Genomic DNA, 22,050 nt, shown 5'->3' on the forward strand with positions numbered 1-22,050 from the left:
TTTGATTGTTTGTAAGTTTTGTGTGGCCATATCATTTGTATCCCTGCAGCGTAGCTGAGTCAGTTGTATTTGTATCGCTGTCTCGCTCAACTGGTGGAACTCCTGATGTGGTCTTTAGCAGCTGCTCTGTGTTCTCAGGAGTCAGTGTACTGTTAAACTGCAACAAACCCAAAGCAGCTCTGGGAGCCATTTAGTGGCACTTTTTTGAGTGAGCACTAGTAGGTGAAGAAGTTCAGTGAGCACTTAATGAGTGAACTCTAGGCATAGTTTCTACTGTCAGCTTACATGCTGAAATAAAATATTTGTATATTCTTGCAACTCATATGCCTGGTCAGCAGCACCACGCCAGCTCACTTCATCCACCCAGGATTCCTGAGGAGAAAAACAGAGGTATGCCTCAAACTACCTCTGCTGACACAACTTCTTGGTAAATCAAATGGGAAGAGAACTTGTGCAGGTAAGCTGGAGGCTCCCTCTGCTCAAAGACCCAGTCATGGGACCTTTTCAGCCTTTTCGAATTACAGCATCCTAGCCCAGTTAAAAAAAAAAAGTTCCTGAGCTGCGAGCAATTGTGTCAGTAGCTCATGATGTTCCTTTTTATGGAAAGCAAGTGTTTTCTTTTATTCTACTTGCTGGCAAATTACTTCAGTCCTATGGTGCGAATGCAGTTTATCCTGATGGTGCCTAAACCCTGTGTGGCCGAGTGAATTACTCAGCATGTTCAAAACAACTAGGCTCAGATTGCTGTCTGTTAAAGTACCATGGGGCTCCAGCTGGAATTCCAGTTTGCAAGATTCTTCTCTTCTGCTTTGCATAAAAAGAGAAGATCTCAAATAGAAGATATGAGGCTAATATTATCTTAAACAGTTTCAAAGAGTTAGCTCGCTAATTCAAAGCAGCTGTCTACTTAGTGGTTTCTCCCACAAGGTAAGCTTGAAGTTCAGGCTTCAAGATGAGTTGAAACTGTATAGTGTTTCTGAACAAACCCTGCCCCGTCTATAAGCATTGTCTTCTAATTGATCTATATATACTTTATTTATAATCTTTAATTATTGCATTTAAATGTAATGTTATAGTAATCACATTGGGATTTTCTTATTTATTGCGATGATCTTGAATAGTCACAATAAAACAGAATCTAAAAAGAGGAACTTTCTTTAAACTGCAACAGTATGATTCATTTTATTTCTGTGTTGCCAGGTACAACAAATTCTTTAGTAAAAGATCCTTTTCATGTTGCAAAATTCTGGAATTGAAACTAAGGTCTAGGGTATAAAAAGAGATGTCAGGTGGATTCCTCAGAGGGTGCTATCTATAGGACGTGTAATATTGGAGCTATCAATAACGCTGTTGATTTGAAATTTATTTTCAATAAAATGTTCATGTAAGGGTTTGAAAGTTTCCAGAGTGACTTGTGTTCTTTTCTTCTCTCTCTCTCTGTGCTCCTTGCATAGATCCCTGATGTGAGTCATGGTCTAAGGACCGTAAAAAACATTAAGTTTGTACCTCTCTAAAAAACAGTGTTTGAACTTGTTTGCCTCCTGCCTGTCCTGACACTAAACTTGTAATTTCAATGTATTCTTCAGCATACACTTAGTAGTAGTGGGGGCTGTTAGCATACCAAAACTCTGTGTTCCTCTGTGTAGGAAGGAAGGATTTTCTTACCAACTTGTCTTTCAATTAATTTTAAAAATGATTTACAGCTGCTACTGAGTTTCTGCGAGTATGGGATCCTGCAGCTCCATTGAACACTTTGCTTTTACGTACAACTTTCCAATGACGTGACTTTTTTTTTTTAATTATGCTCTTCCTAAGCTTGATGTTAAATCTTACCTGAATCAGGTTTAATATGAAACTAAGTGAAGAAGGAAAAGGTACAAGTGTTTAAATTAACCACTTTAAATGTCTTTATAAAATCCAGAGAGGAGCACTTCTAGGCACCTCTGATGTTCTCTGCTCTGCCGAGCCAGGTCTCTTTCAGTTCATGGGTGCTTGTGGAGCTTTTAAGTGTATGCAGCTGTGGCAGACTGGAGGTGCTCAAAGGCTTTGCACAGATAACCTTGGTTTTTGTCCTACAAATCTCTAGGCGGGGGGTGGGGAAGTTACTGCTGCTGTGCTGTGGCCCAGACAGATCAGTGATCATTGGGACTTTTTACACTAACTTTGCCTGTGTTGAACTGAAGAGCAGTGGTGTAGGTGGAGTAGGACCCCAGCTACAAAGAGGGGTTTTCTTAAAGCTAAGAAAAATTCACACTGCTTCAAGTGCCAGGCAGCTGCACATAAAGACTAACAGCGTGTCACTGTGTCAGTAAATGTCTTTCTGGCCTATCTCACAGTTAATACCTCCAGTAGAACTTGATGAGCATTTTTAAGCTTTTGTGTTTGGCTAAATTTGCGGAAGTTCGTATTTTGTGAATCAGGATTTGACAAGCTGTCAGGTGTAATGATCAAAAAAGAACCCTGCTCTGTTCAGTGTGATGTTATTAGTGGGTCTCTTGCTTTGTTGACATTAACATCTCAACCACCCAAATTGATATTTTAGTAAGATTCCTACCAGTTATGCTAGTGACCTAGCAGTCTGGGCAGTGATCTGTTTTGAAAATACTTGAAAGGAGTATCTCTTGAGTTTGAGAGGAATGGAACACAGCAAAGATATTTATGGTGTTTTTAAGGCAGAATGGTAGCTCTGCTCTAGCAAACAAAACAGTAAAATGATCTGGGGAGGGGTTATGTGAAATAATGTTTTGCGGTGGTTTTTTTCCTTTGTTAAAGAACTCCAAGATCAGTTTACTGTGTTTTAATTTCAGGTCTTTTCTGTCTTGTTTAGCAATGGTGGTTTTCTGTAAATTGAATAAATGACTTTTACTGAGGAAGTTCATTTTGTAATTGGATGAGGTTTTGTAACTTAAACATTTCTAACTTAAAATATTACTTATGTTAATATACTAATATGTAGATATTCTGATATCTACATAAATGTAATTCTTGGATTAGATTGTTTTTTATGCCACTGCCGTCTGTAATAATACTTTCATATAAAGCATCTCCCTTACAATATTTGTAAAAAGCCAATTCATAATATCTCTCTGCATGTGGGGTGTATGTGTGGATTATTTCCTTCTTGACCAGCAGTTTTGTATTCCCAGAGTTAATAATTACTGATTACAGAAGGAAAGCTATTATATTTTCAGCTAGGTATGTTTTTTATTATAAATAAATCTCAAAGGTAACATTATTATATTCCTAGCAAATGCATACAGTTAACACTCAATGCAGCGTTCAGGTTGCCTAGCAGCTAGAGAAGGCCACTTTGTCCAGACCTAGATGGAAGCAGGCTGAATGAATAAAAGTGATTTTGGTTTTAGGTGAGAGCAATGTGAGATTTCCTTTTTCTGAGTGTTTGTGTGTCTCTTGGTGGTAAGTAATAATGGTGGTAAGTAGTAATAACGGCAGAACTCTTGCGCAGCGTAGCGTTGAGGTTAACTGCTGCGGGGCAAACTGATCTTTCACACTGGCCCCGTCTAGGTTAATTCCATGAGCTCTTTGGATAGTAACACAAATCTACTGATGGAAAGTCATTGGCAGTGTTTAGCCCAAAACACTTGCACACCACAACACTTTGCACACCACACAATGTGCTGTGCGTGAGGGAATTTGTTACACTTTCATTATACTTTTGTACAGCACCCTACACAGTGGAGCCTCGTTTTTGTTGCACATACTATAAACATATAACTGATTAATAATAAACATAATTAAATACAGGGTTTGACGGCTGATTTTACAGTTGAAACTACTTTCAACCCTCTTTTTTAAAGGCAAATAGAGGTTAAATTTAACATCAGGTTAAAAGCCAAAACGATGTGATGTTCAGATGGAGATGGCATATTTAGACTGCAGTATGATTTTTTTCTTTTAAGGTTCTGCCTATCAGATTTAAACTGCTAGGATGAGTATAGGTTTTCCTTTCCCATTAACAAAAATGTTTCCGTGGCTTAACTTTTGAAGCATGTAGGGGTCTGAGATTAGCTGTAGTGGATGTCTGAAACATGTTACAGCTTTCAGGCACAGCTGGGAAGAGGGTACAAAGCAACATCACTCTGTTTTTGTGCGAAGAATCTTTTCAAACAGAAATAGGACAACTGCTAATTATGCTGAGTGGCAGTTGCCATTACAAAACAAAAAGAGTGTAAACCAAAATAAAGCCCAAGCTGCATAGCTGTCCAGAAGGCAAATATGCTTTTTCTATCGACTGTCGCCTGGATGACAGGATGTTACTGTGCAGTTTGCCTCATAGGGAAGGGATTCAAAGAAGTAACACTGGTAACTGAGTTAATCCTTTCATTTAAAGGAGGTAAAATTAGAACACCATCATTCTTGATGGTAAATTTTGATGTTAATTGCACACTTAACCGAAAGCTAATGATGCATTTCAGACGAGAGAATCATCTATTCCCCTGGCATCCGATTCCCATAATGTTTTTGCTAAGTTCCTTATAAGCACTGACTTTAAACTTGAATGCTTGCACAAAACTTGTTTCTAAAAAAAGAGATGACGGTTCTGTAATTTAATATATAGATCCAATAGCAATGGCTATTTCTAAAGCTCTAATGGGCCTGATTCTGCTCAGTAGATTCACAGCTGTTGTGAAATCTTCTGATTTGCTGTTTAGACAAAGAGCTAAAATGGATGAAGTCATGATGGTGAAAAGAACAGGTTGATCCTTGTAAGAAAGGCAAGGATTACATCTTATTTTCAGCATTGAGAACTTACTGGGTCCCATGAATGAAAATCATCATGGGTGAGTGGATGTAAAGCACTACTTCTGATGTTAAAACACAATGCAGAATATTTGACTGGAGAAGAAACACATAACAGTGTCTGTGATTTAATTCCAAGGTCTTGGTTATATCTCAAGTAATAATACTCTTGCTTTGGGAAGAACTTGGTGCTCATGCCACTCTGAATGGTCTTTAAGATTACAGTTGCAAGAGTGATACAAAGGAGACAAACAAAAACTTAACTAACCACCCAGGTTTTTATTTTTATCCCGCTCATTATTGAATTTATTGAACAGCCTAAGCTTGCTGAGCAGGGCATTCCTTTATTTGCAGTTAAACAGTTGACATGGAAGGTTTATTTCTGTTTATAGTTAATCACCTCAATCCCATTGTTATCTCATTATAACTCTACGTTACAGTGAAGGCCAAGTTCAACTTCAGTCTAAGCTCTATTACCACTGGAGTTATTCCTGCTTACAATATTGGATTTACTTTCCCTGCAAGGTGTAGTATCTCTTTTTATGCTATGCATTTGCAGAGTTACTAGGTATATGGAGCATTTTCCCTTGTTTGGTGCATTATAGTAAAATGACAAAAGTTACAATATTGCATTCAGAGGTACCAGACTGTATCCAGGAGCAGGGTTGAGTGTATTTGTGTTAGTTAAGAGCTGCTGATAGTTCAAAGTGTTGAACCTTTTCTAGAGCAAACGGGTCAATGTTAACTAGTTGCCCAACAGGGGAAAAGATGTACTTAGAACTTCCCATGAAGTTTTCCTCAGCTGATGGAGTAAGGCAGTTAATCTTTGAAAGCACAAATGGGTTGCTGAACTCTTGACATTTTGCATTTAATGCTTTTTACTGCAGAAATTCAGAACAAATATTTTGGTACTTTCCAGTAATCATATTACATAAGGTCTTATTAGACTCATGTGCCTCAAAACGTTTTCCAATTGTCCGTGTCTTATCAGAATCACCCTCACTATGATTTTCTTTCACAATGTTATCTTCTACATAATGACTAGGTATATTCTGTATTTAAATATTCATGGTTACACTGTGATCAGTTACAAGATAACACAGTAGGTCGAATTTATGACTTCTCATAGTATTTGTCTCAAGCATGTACTTAGACTTTGTCATAAGTTTTTGGTCAAATGATAAAATAGAATTATTTGTTGAGCTTATTCACATTTATAACTTTCATGCATTGTGTTGTCTACTGCAGTGTCATGTTTGTGCAACACTTATGAGTAGGCTGAATGGCTGATTTTAGAGAGAAAAACAGGAACCCAAGACCACAAAAACTGGTTTTCAGATGTGAGAAATTGTGCCCTGTAGCACAACTGGAGTACCCGCGAGTTTAGCAGTGGGGACTTTGTAATTTATTTTCTGTTGTCTAGCTATTTAACATCATCCTGATTCATTAAACAGTGTGAACTAAGCTCCCAGATGTTGAGCACTGATTTTCTGTATTTCTGTCAGCAAGGGCTATTTGTAGTCATGTGGAGGGAAGGTCATATGAGGATCTCTGAAGCACCTTTTGGTTTGTTAGAAAGGCGGATGAGTGATGTTCCTTCCAGCACAGGGGAAATGGTGACATTATTCCCTATTCACAACATAAAATCCTGTGTCGTTTGGTGGTTTTCGTTTGTTTGGGTTTTTTAATAAGCAGGTCCCCTAAATGACCTCTTATCTGGTTATTTTAGTTAAACTGTGCTGAGGCTGCAGTGTAACCACAGTGTGCTTAGAGATCCTCCTAAATGCTGTGCGTAGTGGTGCTGGAGGTCAACAGCACTGGACTCTGGACGTGTGGGGTGCTAACAGAAGGAAACACTGGTGACAAGCACCAAAAACTGCACAAAAATGCAGCAGGCTCCTGCAGTGTGGAGATCTGGGAAGCCTGTGGCTTGCTGGTTAGGTTATCCCATCTGCAGAAGTGTGTAACATTTACCAGGAGACACGGATGTCAACCTGGATTTCTGGTGAGCTGTTCTGGCTACGCAGGAAATATTAATGATACTGGCAAAGTGGGAGACATAGGAATCCTGTTTGGGGATAAATATATTTTTCACTAGCAGCTTAGGACCTTACAGTTTATCATCAGGAGCCACTGCAGCCCAAAAGTGTATCCTAGGCATCCTAGTGTGTCTTTCTCTGATTCTGTTGCAGTCCAGGCTTTGCCATGTTGCTAAGGTGTTCCTCCTTCCAAGTGGAGCTACTGGTCCCAAGTGTTTTACTTGCCTCACATATGGCACCCTGTGCTTCTGTTGTGCGCTTTTATCCTGTTAGAAAAGTCCTTTGGTTTTGCTGTTTTTTATTGTGATCCGTTTCTGTGCTAATCATATATCAGATACTTTGATACTTTGCTTTGCTTAGATACTTTGCTACTGATTTATGTTAGGAACAGGAGGAGGCAAGGGCTTTTGAAACTTGGGAGGAGCAGGTGTGAGTGGAGCAGATAAATGCACCATGTTATGAGCTGTTGTGTTTTTATTAACTGCAATAACTTCATATGGTGTAAGACTCATGATTAAACTTAGTGTATTACTTAAAGGAGGCTCAATGATGGTATTTTTTCAGCCATATTCTGGCTGGGTAGTTGCTCTGACAAACTGACACAGACGTCTGTACCAGTGCTAGAGGATAAAGTCATGGAGAGAGTGAGCGGTGTGTGTAGATAAGCGTGTGTACATATGCTGATGATGACTGTCAGGTGTTCCTGTCTCTCTGCTCTTCTTGTAGCCAGAGCGATAAAACAGAACATGCAGGGGATCTGTGAATAGGCTATTTACTAGGCAGGATATTCACCCTAATGCTATTTTTGGTTTTGCATGTGGTTATTGAAAGATCCACTTGCTGCTTCCTCTCCTTTGGTCCCTACATCAGTGATAACGCTGTGGCAGTTGTGAAGTTACTGAGTGTTTGAGCGCCATGGTAACTGCATCCCGCTCCGCTGAGTGCCAGCAGGCACTGAGCCCTTCCCAGTTCTGAAAGGAAGTAAGTGCTCCAAGTGCCAAATTGTGGTAGACTGCCATGAGTCAGCTTCGATAAGTCCATGGAAAGTCCTTTGACAATTGGTCTGCAGTCCTCCCTCCCTCTCTTAAGAGAGGAGAAAGAGAAATAACTCACATCGAATGTGTTTTGGATTTTTTTTAACTCTAAAACTGTCCTACATTATTGAAAGGCTAAAAAATACATTCCCATTGGGATTACCACCAAATGCTACATTACTTCCTTGCCATGCATTTTAGCCTCATCCTGTACACTTTTCTGTAAGGCTATATCACTTTTCCAATAGTTTTCTTTTGGCTGTGTGTTATGCACCCTGGCTTGCTATTGGTGAAATCAGACAGCACCTTTGTAAACACTTTGCATTAACTGTAAGGATAGTTCTCGCAGAGTACTGCCATAACAGAATTTGAATGGAGTTGTGTGTAAGAGTGAACAAGAAGAGCTGGGGAAAAGAAAGGAAGTCAATGTACTTGTTTCCTTTTTAGAGAAGTATGCTGACTATAAGATAGCATGCTGCTACATCAGTTGATTGCATGGAATAACAACACTGGAAATTTACAGCCAAGCAAGGCTGATTATCGAATGCATTTTTGAAGTCTCTCTTGCATAAGGGTGGAATGATAGACCTTAACGTTTAAGCTTCTCTTTCCCTCTCTCAGCCCTTGCTGAACTGTAGAACTACCAAAACTGTGAAGAAAATCAGACCTCACCATGGTCATGTGTATGTGTGTGCAGTTTCTAAAGAGACACTGTCACTCCCTTCTGTTGTTAATAACCTCAGCTACGGCAATGGTGACAGCCCTGCAGAGGTTAACTGAGGCTAAGTGTGATGATGTAGGGTGTGTAGATATTTAAGATCTTGACGACTTGGTGGACAGTACAAGTGGACTGAATCAACCCTCTCTGGAGTTGTCTCCACTATCATCAAGTGTAAACATTTTTATTTGTTCAGTGTTGCTGTAAAATACAATCTTCTTCGGCTGGAAGTCTTTTATAACTGCTCTCTGCTCCCTTTTTGGAGGTATAGCTAACTAAATGGAAGGCAGCAGAGGACAGGGAAACAAGAATAGTGCTCCTGAGAAGTTGGAAGGGGTGATTAAAGTTCCTTTTTGTTACCCTAATTACTGCAAACTGCCCGTCTGCTGCGTGGCAGGGTTTGTTCCTGTTCCTAATGGGGTGAACACAAAGTGCTAGTTTCAGTCCTCCTACATGTCTAGTTTATTCCGATCTTATTTCTAAGGTGCCCAAGGCTGAAGGCTTGTCACACATTGTTGGGAATGTTGTGCTATTTCAGAAATTGCGGCTTGCAGGACTGTGAAAACTTGTTTATGATTGCTAGAGAGCAAATTCTGGATGTGTGCAGCCACTAGAGAGAGAAACTTAAGTGGTAATTTAAGGTATAGAAGTTGAAATGCCATTGAGCATTTGGATTTACAGTATTTTTTCTCCCATCTCCAATCCCAAAGACAAAGTGCTAGCAGTTACCAGAAAAATAAGGAGGGTCTTTAAACGTGATTCTAATCTCTTACACTGGTGTAAACTTGGAGGATCTGCAGGACAGGCTGACATCACACATAGGGTTTAATGCTGTCGTAACCTGGCCCACTGCATCCAGCTGCTCAGCAGTGTAGTAAAACTCTGAGGGGAGATGCATTGTCGGAAAGCAGGAAGGTTGTGCTTGGTGCAGCACGGCAGGGGGCTTGCAGCAAGCCTGACTTAGCTTAAGCACAGCTTCATGCTGACACAGCTGTGCCATGTCCACTTCTGGAGCTAGCTCTGTCCCTGGTAAGGCAGGGCCTATGCAGACGACTCCACAGCGCGGTGCTGACGTGCCCTAAAGCCAGCGAGTGGAGTGAAAACTGGCACAAAACTAGCGTAAAACCGAAGTAGGATCAGGAAATTAAAAACAAAAAACCCCCAGTGCTTTTAATGTTATGTTAATTACTGTGGAAAGCAACACCAAAGAAGCAGTGCTCATAAACACTGGCTTGCAAGCAGGAAGGAGTGGCCCCGAGCAGCAAGGCAAGGAGGGCTGGGTTCTGCAGGGATGGAACTGCTGTCACAGAAGTGTCAGTCTGCACCAAGACGATATGGATTCCAGCCTTCCTGCGAGGTGGTTGGTGTCTAGGCTTAGCACTTTCTGAGATGAGGAAGGGACGCATTTGGAAAAGCTCTTCAGTCTGGTTTTATACACCCTTCCGCACCAAACCCCTTTCCTAGGTTGTTTTTTCTAAGTGTGAGACATGGTGTAGAGCACAGAAGGAACTTGAATGGGTTGTCTGATTATAGGAACTCAGGGGTCCAGATGAACAGTATTTCTATACCGATGCTTATTCCAACTGTTGTGCTACAGTTATGTGACAGCTGAAAATCCATACCTGTTTAAGGCTTCATATCCTAGCTAAAATGGATCTCTCTATAAGAATGCCTTTCATCTTGAAAATAGCATGCAGGAAAAGTCACTACTGCAAAGATATTAAATGAGGTACATTTGTGAGAACTGCTTAGCACCCCGAGTCTTTGGGACTTGGAAGTGTAAAATTAATCGTTTCCTTTCGCTTGTGCATGTTAATAATTTATTTAGGGAAAAGTGAACTCCTCCAAGGGAAGAATCTGCATAAAGTTCTGCCCATGATGTACTTGTTACTGTTCTGAGTTGCATATGCCCCACTCCACAGTAGCATGTTGAAACCTGTGGCTGTCATTCTGAAATCTTGGACATGTTTGAAACTATTTCAGATTTCCTGCTAAAATTCTGATGTAAATATGTGTAGGAGCTACTTAGTATTCTATAAAGACACTGCAAGAAATTTAAAGGGAACAAATTCAGCAAAAATCACCTTTGTCATGGCAAAACTGTAATGTGAACAGTCTTTCACCTAAATCTGGAAATGGTCTTGGTCTTCCAAGTACTTACTGCTTTAATGGGAAATTTCACCCACATCAGTGGTACTTGCAGAATCTGGCTGTAACCTAGTCACCGCAGCATCATTGCATCACTGTGTCATTGGCTCGAAGTCATGTGGCAGTTCTCCCATCTGCAGCGCGGGCTGTGGAAACCCTCTCCATGTGGCGGGGAGACTGAGAGGCACAGTAGCTCCAGCTGTGTGTCAAAACCTGATGTTGCTGAGTGAATGGCAAAGTAGTATCAAACCTATGCATCCCTGTTAGGCCATCTGGGATCTTCAGAGTCTTAAAGTTCCTGGAATGACAGCCATTTATCCTGCCTGAGAATGCACCCTCCAAACGTATAATATTATGTTATCTTACAACTGCAAGAGAGTCAGTGCAGTCAGTTTGATGATTAGAAAAATACTGACTTCTTTTTTAAAACAAAAACAAAAAAAACCCAAACCACTTTTCATCACCTAATACAAGGGCAGAGAAGAGGTGATATTTGTTTTGTTGACTATAATGTCAGAATCCGTCCAATGTGGCCTTTTTTTCCTTTTTTTAAACTACAGTTTACATGTGTGAGAAGCATTGCAGCACTGATTTCTTTTTTTGAATGTGTTTTTCATGAAGGAAGGTGAGAATAAATCCAGGCTATCATATTTGCTTAACTACTCTGGGACTGTTATTAGCAAATATAAGAAGCAGGAGATTTTTCACTTCTAATTTGTCTACTTATTTTATAGACATAAAAAAATTGATAAAGATTTAGTTGGCCTCATGCCACAGGTGAGTCATGTGTGTTCTGCTAAAATCTGTCTGCACAGTAAAGTATTTGTTCAAAATGGTCTCTCAAAGGGAGATGCTGAGTGACTTTTTCAGTCATGACTCACTGGATCTCAATTTTTTTAAATTAAGAGATTCCCAAGGTATGTTAATTTTAAGATCACATCTATTAAATTATTGATTAATAGCAATAAGAGTGTTAATTTGACAGTGTGTCAAGACTTGAGGGATTTCTATAACTGGTGTTCCTCTTTCAGAAAAGGAGGGATACTTCGTTTTTTACCAGAGGTGGGCTTGCACAGACCCAGGTTTGGAACTAGAGACCATCATTGGAGAGGGTGGAAGCATTGCAGTAGATTGTCTCCCTCTCAGGTGCGATCAGGAATGCATCTTCTCATCTGCATGGTCTTCCCTTCATCTAGAGGATGTACAGCTCCCCTGTATCTGCAGAGGAAGGGACAGGGGTCTGCAAGAATGAAATCTGTATTGGCATCAGTGATTACATCCTACTTCCTACTCCCCAGAAATAAGCTCAAGTTTCGCGCTTCTGCACAGTACAGGGTGCCCTTTGAATTCGGACTTGTAATTTGGAGCTGTTTCCAGCAGGGACTTCTGACTCTAGAGGAGCTTTCTCCCAGAGTCAGATATGTGTGCTCTGTGTAAAGAGGTGCTCTCTGTTGAGAGGCTTGATGCTTTGGTTTTTGCTTTGGTGGTCCCAAAGTATTGCTCAGCTCTTGCAGGTTACTGCAAAATTGTATACATTTAACATTACTTTTATGACTGACCTCCTCATTCACTATGAGTAATGAATGGAACAGAAAATTGGGTTTCTTTGTTTTATCGAGTAATGAAAAAGAAAATTGTGCTTCTTTTACTGCACAACCCTTCCCAAAAATAGCACCTGACTATATTTTCTCTGGCTCTTTTTCTTTACTATTATTTTACTATGTTAAACATAGTCTTTTTTTTTTTCCTTTGGATTTCTTTCCATCTTCATGCCCTGAAGCTTAAAACACCAAATTTTGTGAGTCATATAAATGTTCTGAGACATCAAATTCAGTAGAAACTGGAGAATGAGTTCTCAAAAGGTTGTGAATGCTGCTGACGTCAATCTCAGATTAAAATAAGAAAGAAGATATAACTGGCGGATCCTGTGAGGAAGATTGTAAGGGCACTTATGCTAATTCTGTTGTTGGAGCAGAAATTGTGTTTTTATAAATGAAGGCAATAGTCCCAACTGAAGATTTAACAGGCATTCATCTTAGTAACTAGATGATCTTGAGCTTTCATACTTTACACTGAAATTTGCCTTCAGCAGATTTAAACGAAATTGCTTGGAAGTGACTAAAATGAATGGCAGAATGCCTTCTGCTTTTTCAACTTATAATTCAGTTTTCCATCTCTACTTTTGCAGAATTCCTCCTTCAAAGTAGCATTGCAAAAAGTGGTGGTTTATTGTTTGGGGTTTTTTTTGTTTGTGGTTTTGTTGGTGTTTTGGGTTTTTTGGTGTTACATGGGGTGTGTTTTTGTGTTTGTTTTTTTTTTTAAATAGAAGGCTATGAACTGATTTAGGATTTTTCCTGATTGTGTATGGGAGAGGCCTGGATTTTGAAAGTAGCAAGAAGCCATGAAAGTTAATATGTCTTAAGAATTATTTTGATAACATGAAATATTTACCTTTCAGAAAGCAGTTAGTAATACTGTTTTTGAAGTTAAATGCATACAGATTGTGTATCCGTATTGATTTGATGGTGCTGTTGAAACTTCCTATAGATGTAGTGAGAAGTGTGCAGAAAGTGACTAAAGGAAAGGGATGTTTTCCTTCTGGAAACCACAAGGAAGTGATTTGCTATTAGCTTATCAGTGCAGAATGCTTTTATGTGTATGCATGTTTTGGCTTTGATAAATATGACAGTTCAGAGTTGACAGATAACTGATACACTCGTTGACTACTTTATCCTACCTCCATTCAGACAGTTCGCTGGAAGCCTGCATCTAATTGTTAATTAATAGGGCCGCAGTGATCACTCTGAGTCTCAATGTGTTTTGAGCAAAGGTATGTTTCCACTGGTGAAATAGGAGTTGAAGATGTTCAGCCCTTCATAAAATCAAACTCTATTTTGGGGAGCATCTTACAGCAACAGATACAATAGTGTCGAGCTCAGAGACTGAAGTGAATTGAAGTGAGACCAGAGGTATTGAAGGAGCAAGGTAATGAGATTGCTGGTTAACTAAATCAGGACAGCAAAGTGAATGCCTCCTTCAGCTTGGTTGTATTGCTGTGCCTGGGTGCCTTTCTGATGCTGTGAAGACGACCTTTCGACAGATTTCTGTGATTTCCCATAGATTTCTATGGGAAGTCAGTTTACAGATTGGTGGCATAGCATGTACCTGTGCATGAAATATTGCAGTCAAGGCCAGTATGAAAATAAGAAATACTGCTTCAAATTTAGAGATTAAATACAGGCTGGATTTACGTGCAGGTAGCCAGTAGGAGCTCAATAGGAAAGTCATGAAGAGCAGCTGGCTAGTCAGTGTAAAATGTATGTTTGTTGTGAAGCTGAGAAGAGTGCAGGGGAAGAGGTTTTGACTCTTAAAGCCTGTGCACAGTGTTCTCTGAGCAGAAATACTGAAGAAGAGCAACCCCAGGAGCTGGTGCTGCTGTGAGTTGTGGGGAACACTAGGGTGAGCCCGTCCCAGGGCTCAGTCTCCAGCCACAGGCTCCTTCTGGGAGGGGGACGAAAACACCTTCTGCCATAACTCCTTGGTTACCATTGAAAGGAAGAGGCAGGTAGTGATGATAGATAATTTGGCTGGAAGTTTATCAGCCAGCAGGATATGAGATAACTTGCCTGATGTGTGTGATGACAGTGGCTTTCTAAGGCTTACGACCAAGTATGATCAGGGAGCATCTTGTCACAGTATACAGTTTTACCAGTGAGGGAAGGACGTGTGAGGGGTGAGGTCCTTTAAATTACACCTATAGGGTTAAGAAAAAGTTTTAAATTGAGAGCATCATGTCATAAAAAGAATCTGTGGAATTTGTCTGAATCTGCATGTTTGGTCCTACAGTCAAGGGAGGAGGAGAGGTTTCAGTGTTTCAGTTATATGTGAAACAGTATTGAAAAGGAGGTCCTGGTTTATTGGTGATTGGTTTCTAAGTTAGGAAGATGTTTCCTCTGTTGGTAAAGTTTTACATAATTGTACTTTACTGCGATTTTGTATCTATTCCAGAAACATCCACTTCTGATCACTGTTTGGGTCAGAAGCTTGTACTGGTCAGGACCAGATGCTGAAACTCTTCAACTGCTGATCTGAGATGGCATGGTGATTTCTTTACCCCATGGTGAATGAGCACAGAGGCAGAGAAGCATTTCTGTTTTCTGAAGCTGCCCATTTCTGGTTAGCTAGCATAAAAATGAGTATTCTGCTGAATTGGTGCTTATCAGAATTCCTAAACAACTCTTCTGCCTCCGGCAGTGACACTCGATTATGTTTCTCATTCCTAAGCCTCTTAGAGGTTTAGCATTTATGAATCTCTTATAATACTGTTTGCTTGACACATTTAGTTAGGCATATGACAGTGATCAGTTGAGAGAAAAACAAGTCCTCTCATCAAGTACAAATTGAGGCTTCTAGTAAGGAGAGTGGAAAGGCAAGCAAAGGCTTCCTGCTGTTTGAAACCAAGTTAGAACAGGGCTGTTAAAATAACTAAAATGGATTTAATATAAAAACGGGCTCTATGTCCACTTCCCAGCCAACTTCAGACAGCTGGTTTTGTTAGCAGTTGTGGTAGAGAGGCTGAGGACTGAGTGGACTATAGGGTGGCTCAGCTCTCACCTAGTCCCTCAGGACGTGTGAGCGCAGGGGTGGTGTGTAATCTGTAATCTTATATTTGACATTGATTCTGCAGCTAAACTGTGGTATAAAAACCAAGCATGGATGTGTAAAGAGCTGTCTGCCCAGTGTCTTCCATGAATGCAAGGTAGATAGTCTAGCCAGGAGGAGGCAAGTGTAGGGCAGACTGGGGTAGTGGTTCCTGCAGCCCCATGACTGAGAGTGCTCATTGCTGATCCTCCTGGCCAGATGCACCTCCAACAGCAGCCAGAGGAGGTGCTGCTCGCCGAGTCCCAGTTATTTTTCTGCAGTGGCTTCAGAATGAAGGGTCCGAAGCATTCTTGTAATACAAATGATGTTAAGAAGTAGTTGGTATTGTAAGCAGGTGCATTCTAGCTCGGCGTACCTTGAAAACTTGACAGCAGCCAAATGTTTAACTAGGTAGAGTAACTGATGACTCTAAATACCATCATATAAATATTGCAAATGCTTGAACCTGAGGCTCCAGATACACCTTGTGAATTGTGATTTCTCAGAGGTCCTGTTTGATCAGAGTAAACTCTTGTCTTTAACCCCTGATTGGACCCAACAGAGACAGCATGTATTGTGATGGATTGCTAATGACCAATTTCAGCAAGTCAGTTAATTGATCCTTTGGAGCTACACAAGACTGGCTGAAAATAGTTACACAAAGATTTTTTTAGTATTTTAATGGAAATTGACCCAATGTTGCTGTTAGATGTAGCTGCAGAAAGAAGCTTTCTACAGCAGCACAGTCTTGCTTTGGTATACATTTCAGCCAGCATATGGGATACATTTTAACCAAACACATGGAGAATTAATTTGATTTAAGTTGATTACTGACATGAGGATATGCTAATGAGAAACAATCCATCATTTCTAAAAGACTGCTTCAATTTCTAGCAGAGCTGATACATAATGTTTGTATGACATGCATGAAAAGTACAGTAAAAATGTGTTGGACTATTTTGAAATTTTCTCAGTGGTTACTCCTTGATGAACAGGAGAAGAAACGTTTTTCTGGTAGCAGCTTCACAACACGTTCTTCTGTCAGTACAGATTAAGACATTGAATATATCTAGGTAGGATAGATGTATTTCTTTGCCTCAGGAAATTGGTATTACTGGTAGTTGTAAAAAAACCCAAAACAAACCAAACAGAACCTCCCCCCCCAACACCCCACAAACAAAACAAACAAACAAACAAAAAAAAACCCACACAAAAAAATACCCTAACCTGGCAGTAGTACAGAGTCTGGGGGCTCACAGCTTTGCACCCCTATGCTGAGGCACGTGAAAACCTCCAGCTGCTGGATAGTAGCAGCCTTCAGCTGCCACACTTTGAGGTGGAAGATGGTAACCCAGTGCTGTTTCTCAGCAAACCTTCTGCCTGTGGGTCAGGAGTTTGCATTGCCTGGACAAAGTGCTAAGATAACCTCTTGTACCTAAGAAGTTTCAGAAGAAGGTTGTTCAAATGCAGTACTGAACCCCACTAATGATGTATGAGGTCTAGGCACTCAGCTCAGACCAATGTCTTTTGGAATTGGTCCTTTAGTTTTTAATTTACTGGAGCCTGTTTGTTTTAGATGTTTGTTGTACGTGTTGCTTAGGGAGAAAAAGCATTGTTGTAGTGGAGAATTTTAAGAGAAAGCAGATTGTTGGATGCAACATCTCAAACCTGGGGCTAAAAACTTTTTCTTGTGAGCATTCAGTAATAGGTAGGAGGCCTTCCTCTTGTATTGCATGGGTATAAATCAGCCAAGGTATGAAGTGCTGTTCTTCCTAAAGTAACTAAAAGTTATTAACTCCTTCCTTGATGTAGCTATTCCTCCTGTGCTTCCAGAAAGTTGCATCAACTTATCTATGTTGTGATCCTGCAAATGTTTAATAAAAATACCCCACTCTAAATCTACAGGTTAGAACAACCAGCTTCACTGTTCTTACCTGTATGAATATGATATTGAAATAAAAGTCTTTCTGAATGGCCTGTAAATTAAGTTGTGTCATAGCAAGTCAGCTGCTCTCCTTATGGGAAACATGGCCTATGTCTAGACCCTAAGGTGTTTTCCACCTAGTCAAAAATACCCACTTCATCAAGGAGGTAAAAACCTTATTTATATAAGGACATTAAGTGATAATCCATCATATAGTCATTGGTAGCAACTGATCTGAGTGACTTACACAAATAATCATTATAGACACAGCTGCTGCAGAAGAAAGAGTGGGATGTTTTACAGCTATCTCTGCGCGATGTTCTGATAAAGTGCTTGAGTAATCACACTGCTTGTGCTACTATAAGGTGAGCCATACAAATAACATTTATTTGAGTAGACAAGATCCTGAGCAGGAGGAGGGGAGCTCTGCTTCTTTTTCCCTCAAGTCCTTTGGTGGGGTCAAGGTTTGTGCTTGGGCAGGAAACTAGCCCCTGTGGAGAAGACCCTCACAGGTAAGGGAAGCTGGCGAGTCCCCACAGATGGCAGAGATGCAATTGCTTTCTCCCGGGGTGGCTCCAAGGCAAGCACAGTGCTTGTTGCACTGTTGGCAACACAGCTGGTAGTAGTGCCAGTGAGGTTGCTCCGGAGTCAAAAAAGCTCTGGAGTTCTCTCACCTTTAGGAAATGTGATGTGTTGAGAGTTGCACATGGCACTCCTGTGAAGCAGAAAGTCCCACTGATGTATTAAGTGTTGCTCCATAGCTAAGCGTGGTGGTATTTTTCCCTGGGCACAGAACGATGCAACCTGACTTTTCTGCTTTGGCTGTATGTTTTGCAGGAGTCATTCGTGTGACATGAGCATGGTTGCTAAGATCAGGAAGAGGTTTGCTGATATTTAATCTGCTCCTGTCAAGCAGCGGGGTGGCATCTTCTCCTGGATGTAGCAGATAACAGGCTTGATACGTTCATGAGGCAGTTTGTATGTGATGTTTGGAAAGTATAGCTTGTCAGTTAACACCTGTATTCGTTCAGGTGCACAGCCAACAGGCATTAATGGCAAATGAAGTACACTCTTAATGCAAACCTATGAAACCTAATGTTTCTCCATGGCAAAACCAATCTGTATTTCAATATAAATGAATAGCTACCTCCAGGCTGGTGTTTTTCTCTCTCTTTTCTTATATCAATTCTTCATTCCTTGAAAATTGTATTCCTGTTTTACTTTAGGAGGTACACAAAGTAGTCATGCTTGTAGCTTTGTTGTACCTGTGTCTATAGATACCTGTCTCTCACCCCAAATTCAGATCTTCTCTGCAAGAACAGGTTGGGATACGAGTAGGTCTAGGGCACTAGAAGTGGCCAGAAGCAATCAATGGGGGCAGGAAGGCCATTGTATAGTTGGGGGGAAAACGCTTGCTAGTAAAAGGTCAGTGGAGAGAGAATGGTCCTTGCAAAGACTCAGCAGGACTCCTAAAAGGTCCTGGTGATGTGCCCTTGTCTCCCTTGCTTTAATGCTGTGTGGCATGCTTTCTTTTCTTGTTTTCTGAGCTGCCTCTCTAGTGCTGTCCACCTGGAGTGACAGGAGCACGCTTCGTAACTGGCAGTTTTTGTTGCCGTTGAGTAAGTGAATAAATGGTAGATCAGTTGCTAATCTCAGCTGAGATCAGCCAAACCCAGAAAACTCCAACTTCTACAGCAGCACACCCGAGAGCAAAACCTGGTTCAGACGCTTTGCCTGAAGTTACCTTGGAAAACTGTGTCCAGAAATTATTTTACTTTCAAATTGTGGAAACTATAATGAATTATGAATAACAAGCTGGTGACTCCTGTGAACAAAGAAATTCTGAAAAAAATCCTGTGCTGGTTATTGCAGCTTCCCACAGAAAAGGATGAATGAGGTTTTCAGTGGAGAAAGTACAGGTCCGTGTTGCCTTTAAAGTATTCAATTTTGTGTTGAAAACATGAAGCTGGAAGGAACAATGGTACCATGGTAACTTGTGATCTTTTTAATCTTTCTTACAAGATTGTAAAACTGTTTACCATGGCAATATCAAGTTAATATAGCACATTCTGTCTGAATTTCTTGTTTTCTTTTTTATTTTAATGGTGTGTTTGAAAATTCTCTGATGCTATATCCTGCTATTGAAGCTTTGTGATACCTTCAGTAAAACAAAGATGCTCATAGTTAGCATTTTTATTACTGCTTCTAGTTGATTTTTTCCCTTCACTTGTTCATTTTCTTTGTTTTAACAATCCTATTAACACCGGAGAATTCTGACCTAAGCACAGTCTAATTGGGACACAATGTGAAGCCTGTAATTGAGTTTCTGTTTTCATTAGGTAATTTCATTAATTGTATTTCCATCATTTGCTCCTGAAATCTGACAATGACATCTGAAAAATGGTTTCTCAGTAACCACGTGGACGTAGAAGTGGTGACAACTCTGCTTCTCCAGAGTGTGGTTGTAATTCTCAGTGTAGTCTGTGCACTGCTCTGCATTACCATGCTACAAAATTGTTCAACATTCAGACTATGCCACAAGCTGACAAAATGGAAAAGCTCCAAGAGGATGCTGCTGCATGCTACGAGCATATGTCACAAGCCATCAAAGCCTGACCTCAATCTCTTGGATGCAAGCAGAGCATGAACAAAATGCATCTTTGAACTTGAATGTCTTAAGCTTTTCCAGAGTCCTCCACAACTCTGTGGATACTGATTTTGGCCAAACCCCTGGAAGTGACAGAAGAAACGCTGCACAAAGATTCAAAAAACAAACAAGCAAACAAAAAATCTAACAGCCAAAAAAACCCAACCAAACAAAAAAACCCCCCACCAAACCACTAGCAGAAGCAGAGGTCTGTGATTACCAAATACAATAACTGACTAAAGAGTTGAAGAGTTTTCCTAGTCCATTGAAAATTTAACTAGTGAAATCGGCACAAGTCCTAGACCCAGTGAGATCAACAGCAGTTCTTTCACCTTATTGACTATGACAAGGATAATACCACTTTATCGTCTTTAGTTTCCAATATTCATTGGGAATTGCAGCAGCAGAGGGTCATTCAAGCCTGAAGGAGAGACTGCCTGAAGATCTGGTCCCTGCTGATCTCTGGCACAGCTGAAGAAGCCTGTCCCCTGCCCAAGGAAACTGCTTGTTTTGCCTTTGCTGAAACAAGCCTTCTAACATCCTGGGATGATCGTTGTTACTTAGCTCATCCAAACACTGCTCACCCTTCCAATGTTTTTTAATAAGCCAGCCATCCTACCATCTTTTTTTTGTTCTTTTGGCTTGTTTTAATTTTGTCCCTTTTTGCTCCACCACAATACGTCATGAGGTGTCTCCTTCCCAGTAGTGTAGTCTCTGCAGCAGATCCCATTCCCTCTGGAGAAGTCCCAGTGTATTTCTAGTATGATGTCTTGCATTTTCTTTCATGGGCACAGAGATTAACCTCTATGTTTGCCAGATACATCTTTAATACCTGCTGTTTTTCTTCTTTCCATGCAAAAATGATGCCTCTTCCATTTTCTAAGTGGCAGAGCAATGGACGTAGCACTGATGCAAGTGTGTATGAGAGGTTGTTCCAGCAGCTCTCATCAAAAAGCTGTTTAGAAAGATAGGGCATATGTGGAGATCATTTATGTTTACATCTCATTTCATGAGATAGACTGCAACTAGTCTGTTCATTAATTAAAAGGAAGTAAATATGTACCACAATGTTGCCTGTTCTTATCTAAAAGATATATGGGTGTGTAACACTTGCTGTCTGTTCATATAACTGTCTTAATGAATATAGAGCTGATTTGATATGATACCATTAGTGATATGGAAGGACACTTTGAGATTAGAACAGAGTGTATATTCTTTATCATCTAATACTTAGTCTGACTGTTTGACTCCAGGAAGAGTACATACCGTGAATCAAACTTTGCAGTATATTTATTTATGCCCCACTTTATGAGGATAACTAGAATCTAGGAAACTTTTAGTCGCTAAGCATCAGGAAGGCGGGCGCAAAGCACTACTCAGCTGTGGCAAAGACACTCTGTTGACGATTAGATTTTCAGGATTCCCTTCTCTCAGCTGAAGGTTTTAGTAGGAGATGAGCTCTGATGCTACCACATCGTCTGCCAAAAAGGCCTGGCTACAGGTGTCTGAGATTTATGGGAGCTCTCAGTTTGTAAGGCAGGATGCAGTTGCCCTCACACATGTGCTTTGTCATTGTGGGGTGAGTACTGGTAGGACAGGGATGAAGTCTTCTGCTTTTCCTTCAGGGTTCATAAAAAGAACTAGCAAAAGGAGACATCTAAGCAGAGAGGTCTGGATATTACTGTGGCTTTTGTAATTTTTCTACTGACTTAAAAGATGAAGAGAAAACCTTTGGTCAAGGAAAATAACTTTCGCTTTGGTGCAGCAGATGGAGAAAGAAGACCTGGGTGCTATGTGAGGACAAAAGTGGGGGTTTTTGTCCTTTCAGTTCTTTGTATTAATTTTAGTAATGCTTTAAATGGGGATACATTTTGTTCTCTGGACTCTGTTCTTCTGAGAATGGTGATTGTGGAATGAGTATACCAGTTAAATGGAAATTGTTTCCTGCAGGACAAGAAATAATTCTGTTCTGCAGAAAAGCCACATACTGTCACTGCCAGAACCTTGGTATAAAGCATTAGGGTAAGTTCCAGACAGCCAAGACCTAAGCTTCCCCCACTGCTCTAGATCCTGCAAAATTGGGTCGAGTTATAATTCTTTGATGTCAGAGTAAGGCAAAATAGCAGCAGGCAGAAAGT

The 22,050-nt window shown here is 40.4% G+C and overlaps 2 protein-coding genes across 4 annotated transcripts in view; one reads left to right on the forward strand and one right to left on the reverse strand.

Moving 5' to 3' along the window:
• Positions 1–22,050, reverse strand: part of LOC142059163 (transcription factor BTF3 homolog 4) — a 186,908-nt gene that overhangs the window by 40,730 nt on the left and 124,128 nt on the right. The gene's annotated exons all lie outside the window — the stretch shown is intronic.
• Positions 1–22,050, forward strand: part of RAB3B (RAB3B, member RAS oncogene family) — a 59,098-nt gene that overhangs the window by 11,491 nt on the left and 25,557 nt on the right. The gene's annotated exons all lie outside the window — the stretch shown is intronic.

Source organism: Phalacrocorax aristotelis, chromosome 6 (assembly GCF_949628215.1).
Source record: "Phalacrocorax aristotelis chromosome 6, bGulAri2.1, whole genome shotgun sequence".
NCBI classification, from domain to species: domain Eukaryota; kingdom Metazoa; phylum Chordata; class Aves; order Suliformes; family Phalacrocoracidae; genus Phalacrocorax; species Phalacrocorax aristotelis.